A 15,702-nucleotide genomic window follows, 5' to 3' on the forward strand; every position below is an offset into this window, starting at 1 on the left:
GATCAACAAAAGGTCGCGCCTATCCCCCATAGTGTATGATAGTCTGCGTAGCTTTGCAGACTTCAAGGTGGATATGCACAATGTGTATATCAAGGTGCATAAGGGTCCAGTGCAGAATTGGACCAAACATCCTTTCATTGTGATTGATGATGCCATTTTTGCTGTGTTCATGGCCACCCAAGTGGTCCTCCCAGGATTTGGCAGCACACGATGAGACAGCGATACAAAAATAGAAGGATGCCACCAAGCTGCTGGCACAACAGAAGCACAACAAGCAGTTGGCCGAGGAGGTAAGGGCTTCCCACAAGGCAGTGAAGGTCACCGTAGAGCAGACCAAGGTTGCCAAAAAAGTAACAGCAGCACCGCCAATCGGGGCAACCACGATGCAGGCGGAAAAAGGCCTGGACCTGACCACAAGACAGGGGACAGAAGACATGGTGAAAGGCACGGATCTAAGCACGACATCTACATAACTGAAATGGGTGCATGGTACAGAATGAATAGGGCCACGGAAGAAGACCAAGGCTTACAAACTGGATGGTGAACCCATTATGCTGATAGAGGGTGACCTATACGACATCAATGACAGACTTTGTGAGGTAACCAGGGAAGTGCTCCAGGAATAAATGACGGAGCAACAAAATGTGTTGGGGGCCCTCAGGGTGCAGCTGTAGCAACTTCAGGTGCGACGCCCACAGGAGGGAATGGTAGTCGTCTACGGTGCCATAGGTACAACGGCAACAGAGCAGTTGCTGTGGGACAAAATGGCTAACGCGATTGCACTGGCGGAAGGAGCACTAAAAGCAGACAACACCAAGGACAGAGTTGTGGTGGTCCAGATAAAGGAACTTGGTCTAAACTTGGCTACCCTTCTACGAGATATATTATACTAGCTACAGGATGGAGCGACGACAGAACTCTGCGCTAGGGAAGGACACGCCATATAAATGCTCAGCAAACAACGAATCAACATCAAACAGCTTAGTCTACAATGCGATGAAGTGCTAGCGCAGAATGAGTATCTTGAACAGATGGTCGAGGAAACATGTCGCCGTGCCCCGGAGCTAGAAATTGCGACAGACCTACCAGTAGGACTACGAATTCGCAGATTGGCTAGTGGATTCCATGAGGCAAAGGAGGAAGAAACGAGGATATAGCTGGACCTCAACCTTGAGATTTTCGAACTACGATTAAAGGCACAGTCATCCATGCCCCCAGAAGTTAGGGAACAACATGCTGGCGCTATCCAAAAGGGGTTGGAGGAAATAGGACAGGTAGTGTAGGATTGTACTATAATGTTGGAAGAATCCCTTGCAGTCCTCATTTCCTTACAACAGGACCCCACAATACAGTGCCTAGAAATAGAAGCATGGGAGCTCCAAGTGCAATATGACAGTGTGTGTGGAACAGTGCAGGCAGTTGTCCTAACCCATCGGTTATTGAAGCTACAACAAGTGAAGGCGTTGAAGGAACAAGTGGATGCCACATGACAGAAAGAGGCAATACTTAAAGCGTGCATCCCGCTATGGATTGATGAGGCCTTCTGTATCACTATTGATATCGAAGAAAAGCTTGCACAAATGAAGGTGATGCATGCCTTAAGATAGGGATATGCCCCTAACAGTGAGCATTCTGTAGAAAGAGTAGAGCAGATCCAGCAGATGGCAGAGAAGTGTGCGACAGACCTTTGCGCGACATAGGCACAGTTGGAGGGGCTTCGTGCTAAGATCGCCGCACAAGTAGAGTGACTCGGGACGAGTCACAATGATTATGGTGGGGTCTTGTTGGGCATGGGGTCCCCCGTAGCAAGTTTTGGGGCTTAAAGCCCGAGTTTTGGTTAATTATATTGTAAGACTTCGCGAAGTGCGGGCGTGGAGCGCGAAAGTCTAGGATGAGTCATAGGGTGGTCCACCCTAACAATTGTAATATAATGTAAAGTTTTGTCGGCCTACCGGATTGTATAAATAGAGTGAGGCTCTATGTGTAAAGATAGTTTTTGGCAAGAAAGCAAGTAATTGATAGATGTGAAGGCATGGTTAGAGCATAGGAGAAAAGTTGAAGTGTATTGGGTCGTAGTTGTAGGAAGAGGCTCTATAGCTGAGTGCATAGAGGCCTAGTAGAGTCCACAACGGAGTGCGTAGACCCCCGCAACTAAGTGCGCAGGGTGGAGTCGGGTCTGTAAGTGGGATTGTACTTGAAAAGGAATACTAATAAAGATAAGTTTGATTCAGAATATTGTGCATCTATGTTTCTGTTTATCTTTATGCATTTATATTGTTTATGATTATGCACACTTACCTGAATGTTGAATGAAGTAATAAGAATATTGGGCCCTCACAAGTTAAGTTAAGCACTAATATAATAACGTAGTAAGAATAGAGATCAGGATAGTAGTTTCATCGTGCCCTTACAAAAGTGTGCGGAGGTAGTGGCACAAGCTGCGAAGGATAGAAAGTTGTGCGGAGTAGCGCAAGCACGCAGGTTCAGACCACGAACCTCTAGAAACTTCATCAAGACATCCCCAGGGTGCAGAAACCTAGTTCCAGCACCCTCCCATACTACTTTGGGTGAGACCTCAATCTGCGCTCCACGAACTGTTGCCGAAAGGGCTAGTAGTACTGGGATTTTCTTGGCTAAATCACTTTTGAACCTGGGTCAGGCCCCACTAAGCCAACAGTAGGCATCCAGTCCTATTATCCAATGACTCTGGGCATCTCTCAAGGCTGTCCCACTCCATCCACAACCACTAAGGTGCATAGCCCCAGGCATTGAATTCCTTACATCCCCACCAAAATTTGTCCTCAAATCTATTATTAGGCACTTAGCCTACAATATAAGGCACTTGGCCTCCTTAAGATGGTCCCATAGCCCCTCAAGAGCTATCCATCAAGAGCTATACAAGATAAAGGAACCACTGGAATATGTAGTGTTGATTGAATATGTCCCAAGCCCATATGGTGTTACATATTCTCCCTCGCAGATATAGGCTCCCATGAGATCATAAAATAAACCACCCCTCTTGACCCATTTGTGGAGTTCATGTCAGTTACCACACCTCAACATGAAACCAATGCATTAGTTATAACCATGGTATAAAAGAAAATAATCCATATTCCCACTCTTAGATGTCATCCTAATAGCATAACATCATTGTTATCACAACATTCTAAATAGAAAAGAATTGCATGCTCTTACATGTAGTAAAATCTGCATGCAATTACCACATGCTTCACATCATAAAATACCGTCATAACTTATAGCATGCACATATTTGCATCATGACATCACATAATAAATGAACCACATGTCAATATACATCTTATCATAACATCATGATCTATATGCATATCATATCCATCATGAACATTCAACATCATTATCATAAGAAATAAATAAATAAGCACCAAATATACATCATTAACCTCTCATCAGAACTATATCCATTTACCACATACCATCATTTAATGAAACATCATTAATATGAGAATCATCTCAATACTTATCAAATATAGAATAACAATATGCTTTAAGCATTATTATCATGAATTAATTTCATTTACTTATATAAACAATGAATACTAACTATGAATTAATATTATTCAACATCCCTCTAGAATCTATGTTATCTCATGAGTATTATTAGTGTCGTGTCATGATCATTTCTTGTTCTTTCTATTAGGTAGTTTACCATTTACACCGTAGGTATACTCATCTAAGTACATCATTAAATTTCAAATGAGAATCATCATCTTGAACCTTAATCTCTCGTAAGATATTCTTCCTTCTCCAAGGAAATTTTAGTGAAATTCATTTTTAATATATTAGCATTTGTACAATCATTTAAATCATCAATATCAAGTTAGCATTTCATGATCACTATACATATTTTTCTTGTCCATTCTAGTATCATTCTACTTAATAACACATATACACTAGGTCATCTTTGTTTATGTTTGTTATCTTGCTTAATCAACGTGCATGAGAGTTTTTCGATCCCTAGTAATTTATCCATCATTGTCTAATTATCATTATACATCCTCAAAAGGCCTATTTATCTCATCAAGTTCTCATCTCAATGCCACTTAATCTCATTTCTTTTGTCAATTTGTGCATATTCTTCTTGAAGTACCATTATAGAAAATTTCCAACAACATATGTTCTTATGCTTCATGCTTAATTTTTTCTCATTAATCCACCTAGTTTATTGCTTGTCATTCCTCACCAATTACAAGAATTCACAAATTCCAATCTTGACACTTTTAAATTTTGTAGGTCATCACTATGACCCTTACCAATATTGTTGTTCAATCTACTCATCAATATCCTCGAAACAAAGTCATAACATCTTGAATTCTATTCTATAGGTACTTTAAATACATTCCACATCCACTTTAAATACTTTGCACATAGATCTGCCAATTCTTTATGTATTTTATATCGTACTAATATTTTCACTTTGATAATAAAACATGATTATTGATAAACATTACCTTCTTTCATTTATGTCACTAAATTCTCACTTCCAAATTACATCATTTCTAGTAGGTTGTCATAGTAATCACCAACCCATAGTTTCATCATAAATAAGTTTGAAAAAAATTGTTGTGGGTCGATATAAAAAAACTTAAAACACTTTAACCTTCCCATATTTCCTTAAGTTTCCATAATGCATCCCTCTAAAAGGTGTGCCTCTTAAGAAGTGAAAAAATAAAGGTCTCAGTGACAATGCAATTCCTATAGTTATTTTTTAATACAACCTCTTTAAGATACACATGACTTCATTAATTTCAAAACAATCAATTTGTACATAATCCACCTTAATTCGCCCAAATATGATTTTCCATGCCTAATTTGCATATGTAATTTGGAAAATTTAACCTATTATTAGTCACGAATGTTACTTCATACTGGATGAACTCTTCTGAATGTTCATTTTTAGGATTTAATTGCCATTCTCTCCTTTTTCAAGAGGCTACATCCTTAGAGAAAAATCAACCAACAAACTATCAATATTCACCATGAATCCAAAATTCCAATCACCAGTTAATCTACATCATTATTATTAGGTTTTTGTTTATTCACTTCTCCTCCAATGTAAGTAATCAAATATGATCTCAATCCTTGCATCTTTTCTTTTTTCATTTCATCTTTTCTTCTTTTTTTATTATTTAATATTCAAATAAATTATTTATCAATTATTACTGTACACTCAAATGTCTTATTAAATCAAATACCACACTCATAAATATTATAAATAATAATTTTATAAACCTTCATACAATCTAATACTACAACGTACTTCTAATATATATATACAAATTTTTTTATTTGTTTATCATCTCCCAATTTTTTTTACAAAAACCATCTATTTCCTTTTTTTTCTTAAACATATATTTCTCTCTCTCTCTCTCTCTCTCTCTCTCTCTCTCTCTCTCTCTCTATATATATATATATATATATATATATATATATATAGAGAGAGAGAGAGAGAGAGAGAGAGAGAGAGAGAGAGATGAACTTGACCAAAATAGAATGTTATTATATCATGATTATTTTATTTTTACAAATACATAACTTTTATATTATTAATAATTATGTATGTCATAACAAATTAACTGAAATTGCTCTCTAAGTTTTGGGTTTTGGTTCCACTTTGAGATATAATTTTAGTTATCTATAATTAATTTACAATTTAGAATGCAAATTTTAATTATTTATAATTAGCTTTTATTTTAGCTATTTTCAAAATAATTTTTGATTTAAAAATAAATCATAAAATTTAAGATAACAATTAAATAACTTTTACTTATTTATGACAAGTTATATATAACTAACCTAACATGAATTTTAATTTAAATAAATAATAATAATAAAATCTAAAATACTTTTAGTTAATAAGTATATTTTAGTTTGAAATATAATTTGTAATTATCAATAACTAGTTTTCAATTTGAAATATAATTATTTTTAGTTTAGTTTTTCCTAATAACTTTTTACTTCACAAGTAAATCACAAAGTTTATAATAACAATTATATAATAAATTAACTTAAAATGATTTTTAATCTAAAAAAATAAAAAATAAAAAAATATTCAGTTCAAAAGAAAAGTAATTCACCTTTATATTTAATATGCAAAAATTATAATTTGAGATTAATAACATATGCATATAAAATATTAATTGTGCTCCTTTATTTAAAAATAAATAAATTATAATAATGTATTTAGAGTATCCATGTTACTATATTGTAGAGTATGTATATATGTCCAAAGATTATTTAATTTTTTTTTATCTATTTAAAAAAAATGACATTTATTTAATAATTTTCATAATAATTATTTTAAAAATAATCATATTTATTTAATAATTTATATAATAATTATTATAGAAAAAGATAAAAATTGTATTTATTTCTCAAATTGATTTTCATTAAATTTGTCCCTGTCATCACAAGAAAAATTATTGATGAATTTAATTAAATAATTTTTTTAGACTTTTACCTAGAGGTCACATAAAGTTGAACCCACTTTGATACCATATGTAAGAACCTTGAAACTAAAATATGCAACTAATTATCTATTATGCGAATTAAAATCAACACACCTCTATTCAACTAATTAGCATATATTTTTTGAGAAATAGGAACAAAGGAAACTTACGTGTAGTGATGATATTCGTTACTTGTAATTTTGGAGTTGAACGCTATTTGAATCTCACTAACCGCAACAAAGTTTTGGGAACGAATCTCCACCTAACCATAGGCTCAGCTACACATAATCTTTCTACAACTGGCCGCCCCCGAGTCCTGAATCAACGTACTACTGCTAGGGAATCCTTTGTCTCACAACACTTTTCTCCCGTGAGAATGGAGGAATGAATGATGAATCTCATCTTCCTCATCGTCTATTAAATAGATCAAACAATGGAAATGGGTCTGCATGCATGCATTCCATGTGTTAACATGAAACTTTTATTTCTTTATCTTATGTTTTACTTAATTTAATATTTCTCTTAATTTAATTCTTTCTTATTTTATTCATTTTTACATTTTGTTAACTTTACTTTTTTTTACTACTTTTTATAGTTCTCTTAGTTTAACTATTTCTTATTTTAATTTAATTTTTGTCAACTTTACTTATTTTTAATATTTTTATAGTTTACTTTTATATATTTAATTAGAACTCCAATATTATTAATTACTATTTTATTTATTTATTTATTATTATTATATTCTCTTTATTATTTATTTACTATAATTATCTTTTCCTTATTTTTCTGTTACTTATTTCTCATTATTATCTTTTCTTTATTGTTTATCATTTATTTGCTCATATTTTAATATTATAGTATTTTATTTACTATTTATTATTTTTATTATTATTGTTATACATTACCTCTAATTTATGCCAGCACATATCCATCTACCAACTGTCTAGAGGAATCAATTTTTAACTATAAGAATTAATTTTTTACTTGTTATATATATATATATATATATATATATATATATATATATATATATATATATATATAGACATGAAAGTAATTTTATTTATAGATCACATTGTGCATATAAAAATATTTTTTCTCGTAAGAAAAGACCGTAATTTTATTCATAATGAAAAAATTACATTTTGTAGATGCTTAAAGCATATGCAGATGGTTGTCCATGTAATAGCATGAGACAAAAGATACAAAAAAGAAAAAATAAAAAGTGAGATCAAGCTGACCTATGCTTTTTTGGCCTTCTTCTCCACCCTTCGCCATCTGTTAGAGTTGGGGGAGGGTGCTATAATGGCAAGCTGATTTTCCATTGTGTTCATAGGAAGTTCTTTGTCAGATTCTGATCCTTCAGATCCATTTTTTCTTTTGAGGTTGCCAACTTCCAGCTGAGGTTCTTGTTGCTGTTGTATATTGTCTAGCCCTAGATGTGAATATAGGGAATCAAACTTTTGAGTATATTTCTGCTCCAATTGTATGTCAGGTACTGATTGGTTCCCTGTAGGTTCTGTCTGTGTGATTTCTTCTTCTATTAGAACAGTATGTTGCCATCCTTTGGGATTTTTTGGTTGTTTTTTGTTGCCTTTGGGATCCTTTCTGGTCAGTGGGCAGGTGTCTTGGAGGTGCCCTGTTTGCATGCAGCTGCGACATCTGAATGTTGTGTTCTCGTAGTCAAGTGGTTGAGTCCTCAGTGTGTTATTGTAGTTCAATGTAATGTGATCAGGTAGCCCTTGACTCAAGTCCACTTCTACACAGATTCTGGAAAAAGTGAAACTTCCCCTGCTAACTTTGTCTTCATCCATTTTTATGAATTTCTCCAAGGTATTCCCAATGGATGATAAGACTTTGTGATGCCAAAAGTGTAGAGGGAGGTTGTATAGCCTCACCCAAACATGCATTGATGAAATTTTCATAGTATTTGCATCAAAATCAGCAAACCAGAGGGTGGCGAAGAGGCCAGCATTGCCCCAAAACCAAGGCCCCTGATTGATAATATTGTCTTGTTCTTGTTTTGTGTTAAATCTAGCTATGAAGAAGCCTTTTGAGCATAGGTGAATTTCATAGTTGGGTGACCATGTGGAGAGAATCCATTGATGCAGAGCATTAGATTTTGGCAAGAAACCATTAAATCTACAAATGACAACATTTTTGGATAGATCAGTGTGTAGATTCGTTACCTCTGGCAGAGTTACTTGTAGCATTGGGGATTCCAGTTTTTGATCCACAATATAGGGGCCTAGTAGCTCTGGTGTTGGTGCTGATTTGTGTTGCATTTTCTCCTTTCCTTTAACTGCATCACGAAAGGAACCTGTATTTCTAGAGCTGTCTCCATTGCATCCGCCACGCAATCTCAGATTAAGAATGATTGTTGAATCATTGTTGATACTATATTCCTGAAGTGAATGGAGGTCCTGTAGAACACAACCTGAATATATCAGATTTTGGTATTTGGTGGGGGTTCCAAGTTGGTTCTACATTTCCTTCTTTAACTCTTGTATATTCAACCCCTTTCTGAGCCACATGCAGTGATGTCTACCCCCAATCAATTTGATAAAAATTTGTATCTGTTCTTCACCTTGGTAGTTTGAAACATCCGTTTTGGAGCCTCGATCCATAGGATTGGGTATTTTTTCTAAAAACCCCAATGCTCCCTTGTTTCTTGTATTTTGTTCGCACCATGATTCCTCCAGATTTGGTTTGTTCCATCTATTTAGCACTGGATCTATTAGATCATTGGTAGATCTGAGATTAATACACCCTTCCATGATGAGGGAGATCGATCTAGGGCCATGCACAGCAGAGATTCCTCGATGAGAGGAGTGTAACCTTATCGGATTCCATACAATTTCAGGGAGCACCAGATCTAAAGTACAAGTGCCTACTATTATCAGAGGAGCCCAGATCTCCTGATGCAGGATGGATTTTGCTTGGAAAACCCAGGTCATGAGACTTCCCTTGAGGGCCTCACAGAGCTTTGAATATTGCCTATTCCATGTGTGCTCTGGATCGGACTGGCCTTTGTCAAATGCTGGTTCCTGGAGGAGATACGCATAGAGCATTCTGTCCCTAACCTCAGAGCTAGTGGCATGTGGGTGGTCATATCCAGCACTGTAGCCATCTATATTCCTCAAATCGTGGATCTGGGTGTACCCATCAAGGAGTCCTGCATGTACCCCCTCCACCTCCTTCACACTTTCTTCTTCTCTAGTTTTCTTATACCCTATTCTGATGTAGGTGGTTGAGATCTCACTAGTTTTGTTTTTAATCTCATCAATCGGCCTCTCAAGGGGAAGGGTGAAGTCCTTGAGGTCCCCGCAGACGCTCGCCGGCCACCAGTATTCTGATCCGCATCCATTCTTCCCCTTACCGATCTTTGCCCCAAATAAATCGAAAGCACCATCAGATCGCCAGAGGACCGGACCAATGGGTCTCTCAGCATGGAGCAGTAGCACAGCGGCAACAGTGGGACTGCTTCTTCTTAGTGATTCGCTTCCCTTGTGGCAGTAGAGCCGTGTAGGTGAGAACGCGCAAGAGCTTGTTGATCCAGCCATGTTTTCTTTTCTCAAGAAGAAAGAAACGCTAAGTTATGCTGCAAGTGTTAATCTATTGTCAATTATGAATAAAAATGAAAATAAAATATTATTCTTTTATTTATATATTTTTCAAATATATCTCAATATTGTTTAACGTTGTACAGTGAATTTTTTTTTTTTAATATTCATATCATTTTATATAAAAATTGAGTGAATTACACATCACCTATTAAGAAAGAAATAAGAAATAAGAGTGAGATTTTTAATATTTTATGATATTTTTAATTAAAGTTAACCAAATATTTACATTCACTTACGCTTTATTATAGGCTACATTAAATTTTTATTTAGAATGTGCTTTCTATTAACACATGTTAGCTCCATATTGAGTATAGATATAATCATATAAGATGCCCTTTTAGACACAAAAGAAAAAAGAAAAAGAAAAATTTGTTTAAAAAAATCTCAATAATAGTTTTATTCAGCTAATAAAAAAATTTGACTATAAGAGTGTGCCATTAACAATCACAAAAGTAATCACTATAAGAGTGTTCCATTAACAATAAAAAAGGTGGAGATCATAATATGTCTTTATAAGCTCATCAATTTTTCTCTCTACTTTTAGTTTAAAAGAGATTTCTTTCTAAAGATCGAGCTTTGCTCAAAGTCTTGATGGGAAACTAGAGGAACTTGGAAGAATATAATTCCTAACTGTCCTGGTTGTGATTCATTCTATGTTTAAGAGTTTTTCCCTAGTATTTGGAAGTTTGTTTAGGTATAGTTTTTTGAGAGATTCTCTCCAACTAGTTAACTTCCTATATTGGTGTGTGGTTGAGATATTCACTCAACCAAGAGATTATATGTCCAATATAGACCAGCTATCTCCACACATAGCCTCATGTATTTATATTGCATTATTATTTTCATGCGAACATAATTTTGAGTGCATTTAGAAAATATTGGTTGGTATGAGATCCCATATGGGCAAGGGCCTTGGCCTCTCCTAGGCCAAAGGAAAGAGAGATTTTGGTCAGTTTTTGTTTGTCCATTTATTTTGGGTTTGTTTGTCCATATTTAGTTATTTCTCTATGGAAGGAGCTTCTTCAAGGTACCAAAGGAGTGGAGGACTATGTATGCCTCACTTATGTGTGAAGAAACAAAATATCATCTCTTGCTGCAGATCATCCCCATCATCTAGCATTGTACAGAACTATGCCAAATTGAATGAGGAGATGAGTGTGTTGACTATGGTATTGGCTATCAGGTATTGGATTGGCTGGTTTAATTTCTAGACACTACAAAAAAACCATGTGATTAGTGCCCCTTTTTGCTTCCTTTTTTGTGTCTAGAGCCCAATTTTGGTGCTATTTGTGTCCATTTATCAAATATGGTGCAAGACTTGATGAAAAGTTTGCACCAAGTTTTGCACCAATTCTTACACCAAGTCTTACACCAAGTTTAGCAACAGGTATTGTAATAGGTTTTGCACCAGATTTTACACCAGGTTTTACGCCAACTTTTATGCCAAGTTTTTTGCCATCCTTTGCACCATGTTTTGCATCAAGTTTAGCACATAATTTTGTTTCACCAAATTTTTCATCCTCTATTCCATCCACTTTTTGCGCCTACACTTGCATCAACCTTTGCATCATCTCTTGCATCCTCTTTTGCATCATTTTTTAAATCATTTTTTGCAGTCCTTTTTTTTGCCAAGTTTTGCACCAAGGTTTGTGTCTAGTTTTGCATCTAATTTTGCATCTACTTTTGTTGCATCCACTTTTACATCTTGTTTTTAATCCATATTTACATCCTCTTTTTCATCTATTATTGTGTCCACTATTGCATCCATTTTTTTGAGCCATAATTTGTACCTAGTTTGGCACCTCCCTTTGTACCCCTTTTTTCTTCTAAATATGCATCCACGATTGCATCCTTATATACATATAGGTTTTCATCGAATTTTACATCTATTTTTGCATCCCTTTTTGTATGCATTTTTGTGTCAAGATTTGCATCAATTTTTGCGTCTCACATTACATCTACTTTTGCATCGAATTTTGTTGCATCGACTTTTTCATCCTATTTTGCATCCATTGTTGCACCCATTTTTACGCCCACTTTTGCATCTTATTTTGCATCTTCATTTTCTTCTTTTTTTATCTACCATTACATCCACTTTTTTTGTGACACAATTTGTGTCATGTTTTATACTTACTGTTGAAACCGTGTTTACTTCCAAATTTGCATCCATCTTCACATCCTCTTTGCATAAAATATTCCATCTATTTTTGTATCCACTTTTGTGTTGGGTTTTTTGTTGGGTTTTGTGTCTCATTTTGTATATTCTTTTGCATCTACTTCTATTGCATCCATATTTTTCTTGCAATTTTTCTTATCATGTTGCACCCATGTTTGCATCCACTTTTACATCCCTTATTGCATATTGTCTTACATCTAAGTTTTCATTTTTTTTGTGTCTGCTATTACATCCACTTTTTTTGTGCCATATCTTGTGCCTATCATTGCAACCCACATTTTCTTCCACTTTTCCATCCACATTTGCATACTCTTTTGTGTCCAAGTTTGCATCAGATATTGATTATGTTTTTTGCATCCCATTTTGCATCTACTTTTACATCCACTTCTCATGCGTCCAATTTTTCATCTAATTTAAAACTTCTATCATAAAATAAAAATTTAGCATGAATGGAATGTTTAATATCCATTTTTATAAAAACAAAATATAATTTTTGTTATAAGAAAAAATACCAAAAACTAAATATATTTTCTTAGAAAATAAAAAAAAAAATACTAAAACTAAATATATATTAAAAAATCAATAAATAAAACATAAGCAAATATATTTTTTTAATTTAAAACAATTTTTAGAATTTTTTTAAACACTTCCCTCCATTATAAGAGGAAAAAATAATAATAGAAATAAGGACAGAACAAAAATATTCCTTTCCCTGGTAAGTGTTTCCCACCATTCATTCCACTCACTTGAGTTATTCCATCAAATAGAGATAAGTGTTATTTCACACTCATTTGGAAAAGCCTATTGAGCTTCACCTGTGATATATCTATTTCTTGATAGAGTACTTGATATATTGATCAAGTTTTGTTTCCTTGGAGATTAATTAGAGAAAACAAAATTTGAGTACTCTTAATTCCAAGTTAAATTCCTATGATGGTGGACACGAGGCAAGGGAGGGGTTGCTATCATGGCTATAACTTCAAGTTTATTGTCTCTGATGATGGATGAGGCAAGGGTGGGGGTTGCAGTCATGGTCATGGTCATGGAGTTTTCTCATTTACATTATATTTAGGGAGTTCAAAGCAATTTTAATGGAATCATTGTCATCACTAGGTATAATGGATTAAGTGTGATAATGGATAAAATGAAGTAATTATTTGTGATCATTTTTTCTTGAACGAACATTAGGATCCATTTTATTATAGAGAAAAGTGATAAAAACTGAATATATTAACTAAAAGACTCTCCAGGTGAGATACCTGGAGAGTGTATAAACACTCATACAAGCTCACATGCAATGAGTCACATGAGCCTCTAATATATAGGCTTTCATACTAACATGTGGTTTGAACCACTCCCTATCAAAAAGAATCTCAATCCTATTCTAAAGCAACAAACACCTAAACATAGGAAAGCTTAACTTTCTCCATTAATGCTAACACTCCCCCTTAATGGAGAAAGAGTTCACTAAAAAAATCAAATGACATATGACTCCTGCTGGTCTTAGTGTCAGCTAGGCTTACAATGGTAAAAGATAGAGCTTTCATTTTTGTTTTCTTGCAGCAAAGCCCATACTTGTTCATTTGAGAATGAGGCTTCATATTCACTTTCTTTGCCATGAGGTAGTGTTGTATCTTCACCTCATTTCTTCCCCTGTGAAGGAAATCTTTAATTCGTATTCCCACCCTTCTCATAATTATGGCAAGCTAGATAGGGGAATTTTCCTTCTCACTATTTCCGGTGTCAACCATCTGAATGTCAGCGATGATGTCTTCATCATTCTTTAATGCAACTTCAGTGTTGAATTCATAAAGACATGGTGTTCCAAGCCATGCTTCAAGAAACTTCAATTCTTCTTCAAACTTCATTGCTTTTTCTTGCCTCTCAATATCTACACAAAAAAACAATGTTAGATTTATAAAGAGGACCACATTTGCTTTTGTCTTCCTACTCCTTTAGGAGAGCTTTCATTTCTCCATCTCTCCCTACTCCATCCCTCTCTGCTGACATAGTTATGCCTTCAGCCTCTTCACTCAGTTCTGTTGCACGCATGTTTTCCATTTGATCTGTATGTGAAGATAGGCCTTCCTTCTCACCAAACAGTAAATCATCAATAAGATGTTTTTCAATCATCAAATTGATCCACTCATCATGAGGTATATAAGTCTCATCAAACTTGATTTTTGCATCTGGAAAAATTTCAGGTTCTACAATAATGGATGTGTTTTCATCATCACAAGTTTCAGTTACAGACACACATTCACCACCTATCATTGCATCTTCAATTTCACAATCAAATATGGGATTATATTCAGCATCATTGCCCTCATTAAAACAATATTTCATCTCTAAAACATCCCATAAAAATTTTGTACTGAGAATCTCTCCATATTCATATATTATGCTGAGTATGATGCTGTCATCTAATGTAGATGTTATAAGACTTAATGTTGATGCATCTCCATTATCATTAATAATATCTTCAACATAATCCAGTAAATTTACATTCCATAATAATTTTTTCATTTCATTTGCCCATATTTCATAATTTATACCTGAAAAAGATGATAAATCTAGCATTAACCATTTAATAATCTCACCAATTTCCAGATCTGCATCTTGATCAGCTATTGTTCCATCAACGTCAACTTGAAACACATCACTAAATTTAGCAAAATAATATTTTTCATTTCTCCTTTGATTCTTTCTTCTTATTTTTCTACCAGACTCTTTCAGTTTACTTTGAAGACCCATTTTCTCCCATATCAATTTCGGATCTGGAAATCAATCCACTACGCTCACAGCTTCAAACTGTTGAACCCACAAAGCAGAACGTGAACAGAAACAATTGGATTCAAATGGTGTGCTTCTCCACACACATCAAACAACGACTTTCCACAACATTCAACTCGCATGCCTCGCCTCCTATATCATGTTACTGCACTTGTCCAGGATTGCAACAAACGACCTTTCCATAGGCCACCAACACTTCCTGATCTCTTCTTAATTTACGCGTACTTTCCACGTGACTTCAAGGTAGTTCTGCAGCCTCCAGCAAGCAAGCATGCTAATTACAATTCTCTATGGCAATTGTAATGCACAAATCTATATCGAATCATGGCAGAATGAAATCCGTAGGTTTGTTCCACGTTTTACTGCTAAGTTATAGCGACTTTTACGATGGCCTTGTTCCACACAGTATTTACGGATTGTAAGAATCCTCCACCAAGAATTGTTCGTGGTAGTCTTCCCTCTCATGTGCTCTCCATGGCATTCCTCCTCAGCCACTGATGCCACCACCGTTCTATAGCCTCCGGCGATTTCACGGCCTTCTACATGCCTATTATCTCATGCAGATGGAAACCTCCTGCACATCTACACGCCTCCTGTGCAATGGTGATCCACCCCCATG

This window comes from Pinus tabuliformis, chromosome Q, assembly GCF_031772625.1.
Source record: "Pinus tabuliformis cultivar Carrire ecotype Pingquan chromosome Q, CPIR1, whole genome shotgun sequence".
NCBI classification, from domain to species: Eukaryota; Viridiplantae; Streptophyta; class Pinopsida; order Pinales; family Pinaceae; genus Pinus; species Pinus tabuliformis.